Here is a 3,136-nt window from a genome sequence, read left to right as displayed (position 1 = left end):
CCTCCCTCTCTTTTTCTGCCCTCTGTTGCCACCCTTTTTCCTCCTCCTCTCTTTCACTTGGTTACTCAGCAAAAGCAAGACCACACCAACTTTGGCCTCATTCTAGACTTTATTTTTGTGGAGGGCAGGAAGAAGAGCTCTTACATAAGCAAAAGCTACTAAAAATATTTCTGCTTTCATCACCGCCGTGGCCATCTCCACGGTAATGCGCCTTCAGAGGCGAAAGTGAAAATATTAAACAGAAAAAAGAGAAAAAGAAGGAAAGAAAACTAGATGAATAAATGGGAGAGAGCAAGAGAAAAAGGCATATTCATCCGAAAGCTTTATGACCTTATTCCTCAAATATGTGTCAGGGCTGATGGAAAATGCTGTGTCATCGAAGTGGAATTGTGCTGAGTCATTGCTGATGTGATTTTGGAGTCAGGTAATGCTGGGTAATATATCATTTTTAACAGTATACCGGTACTGGTGTAACAATATTGATTTTTTTTTTGTTTTAGTATTAACCAAGAATAGCGGATATCATCTGCTTGGTGCTTCAGATTATTTTGAAAGAACAGTTAAAAATACATAAAAACTACATAAATAGCATACTGTCTTTCTTAAAATGTGGATTTTGTTCATTTAATGTTCGTAGTACCAGGGAAGGTGTCTCTTATTTTATTTTAGGCAAAGATAACAGAGCAAAACAGTCCAATCAACGCATGCTATTAGTGGCATTATTCAGGAAGGAAGGGGTCATTAACTTTATGAATGTAAATGTAAAGGTCATCTGATGCTGTCATTTTTGTTGATAGCAAATTTTGTAAATACCACCTAACACTGGAGTCAGGGGTGTTCTTCTCACTGCCATCTATCTCATTGTTGTGTACTTTAATATGAATTGTTTCTCACTGGTAACTCATTGAAACTGATGTTTTTGTTAGTGAGTTAATATCAGAAATATTTTTGTTATGATTTTAAATTGATACGTTTTTGTTATGCATAAAGTCTTGCTTTGCAGAAAGAAGTTTATCATTTACGTTTTTGCCATGGTTTTGTCATTGCTTGACATCAAAGTCCAGATTCAAAGCTGTTGATGCAAAAATGTTAATACTATTAAATATAGTTATTCTTACTTATATTTTAATCTTACTGGATTTAAGGGTTAACCTCTTAAAATGCAGGCTTACTTAAAAGACATGAATGTATTGAAGTTTAGGCCCTCATGTGTGCCCTTACAGTTGAAGGACAATTAGAAATGGATAGACATTGCCTATTGCCTGGTGCCCCCGGCCACAGTGTTTTACATTAAGGCCACTAAAATGCAGAGCCTTTGTCCTGAGTTCCCACTTGCCTCAGAGATTTTTATTTGTGCTTTTTTGGTCTTTTTAACAAACCTGTATTGTCTGAACTAATTGTATCAAATCAGATTTTGTCGGAATGTCAATGTAAACACTGTGATATATTAAGGTGTAGTGAACCCCCGATGAGCTGGTCCACCTGAATATCACATCTGCTGTTCCATTGGCTGAGGTTTTGACATTAGATTGGATGACATCCGGGTGGACCTCGGTAGGTGGATCACCACGGTCATCAATGTTTTTATTATTGTAAAATTTTTATTGAATATTTTCTTTTTCAGAGCAAAACCTGACAGTTTTCTAGTAAAATAAGCATGTTTGTTAATTGTATATGACATTATATATTGTATATGATATTATTATGTAATTGTGGTCACAAATTCTTAATTGTGCAAATTCTTACCCCTGATTAGGAACCTTTTACAGTAAGGGAAGGCAGTAGTGCTGTTGGCAAATCAAATGTAAGCTATTCTTCTAGCAATACAACCAGTACCCAGCTGCTTTCTTAGTACTTCCAAGGAAACAGATGCAAGCATCTTGTTAGGTTAGCTTCCACGCATGAATGAGTCCATTAATGTGTCCATGTTTGCATGTTGTTGCTCGCTTGTGTGCCCCAGCTCTGGTCAGCAGTGCTCTGAGCTTCAACAGCCAGAGAGCCCATGAAGCAGTCTCAGTCTGAACAGTTGAGTGCATTAGATAACAAGAACACACCAAACCTAGCTGGCCTTAAGTGTCCTATCACTCTGTTGCAGAGGCAATGCTAAATGACTAGCAGCATTTCGTAGTAAACATAAGGAAGTTCTACTGGTTTAACTCTTAGAAGACTAGAGTTACTGTTATGTTGTTGTACATCCAGTTTACATTATATTATCATTTAGATTTCATTGCATATTTACACCATTAACTATAGAGATAGTTAAATAATTAATTACATTTTCATTTGATTTACATTCTGTATTGACAGGTTTGTTTTAATGTCGAAAAATCATAGTCACTCTGTAAAGCAAAAATCTTTCATCAGATTTAAACCACAATCAGTGTTGTCCTCTTTTAATTATAGACACAAATGTAGCATTGATCGAGTTCAGAATCTACAATTTCAGCAGAATTGCTCCACTTTCAATGAGAATTGATTAATAGTTAGAGTTGTAACAATACAAGACTGGCTGAAACAATGCTAGATTGCCTTATGGTAATATGTTAATGGTTTCATTTTCAGTTTGGAGCCTTCAACATTATAAAAGCACAGTATTTATGCTTTATACTGTCCCAATCTAATGCTCTAGCCACAAGCTAACATGTTAGCCCCAAGCTAACATGCTAGTCACAGTATAACAATACTGTACAATTCGTAATACTGTACGATGCTTTGTATTGTTCCATTTCCAACAATATTATATACGCTTTTGTCACGCTAGTAATAACTTTGACTTCTAGGTATTAATATTAATGCAGATGATCATTACTGATGACACAGCTTTGAATATTATTTTAAGTCATCTTTCACAATTCTATCACCCTGTTCATCCTGTTTTACTTCCTCTGCCATCATCTTGTTCTTCCCTGCAGAAAATTTTCTAGCTTCACTGATGACACTGTAAAGCAGCTGTAAAGACTGAAGTCTGCTTTTCTGACACTCAGCTGATTTGAAGCCTGTCTATCGAAGCTTAGCTGCTGAAGCTGCCTGTCAGCTTTCTTTTGAGATTGACGGGTCTGGCCTCCATTCCCCTGGCAGCTATAGAAATGAGATAAACCAACTAGGGGTTTCAGTCAGATTTGAATTCTATAGACGA

The 3,136-nt window shown here is 36.3% G+C and overlaps 1 protein-coding gene across 1 annotated transcript in view; it reads left to right on the top strand.

Annotated features, from left to right (window-relative positions):
• stxbp5a (syntaxin binding protein 5a (tomosyn)) overlaps positions 1-3,136 on the top strand; it is a 122,099-nt gene that overhangs the window by 12,949 nt on the left and 106,014 nt on the right. The window lies entirely within an intron of this gene.

This window comes from Colossoma macropomum, unplaced genomic scaffold (genome assembly GCF_904425465.1).
Source record: "Colossoma macropomum unplaced genomic scaffold, Colossoma_macropomum, whole genome shotgun sequence".
Classification (NCBI taxonomy): Eukaryota; Metazoa; Chordata; class Actinopteri; order Characiformes; family Serrasalmidae; genus Colossoma; species Colossoma macropomum.
The sequence above is the reverse complement of the archived record's forward strand: the minus strand, read 5'-3'. Positions and strand labels throughout refer to the sequence as shown.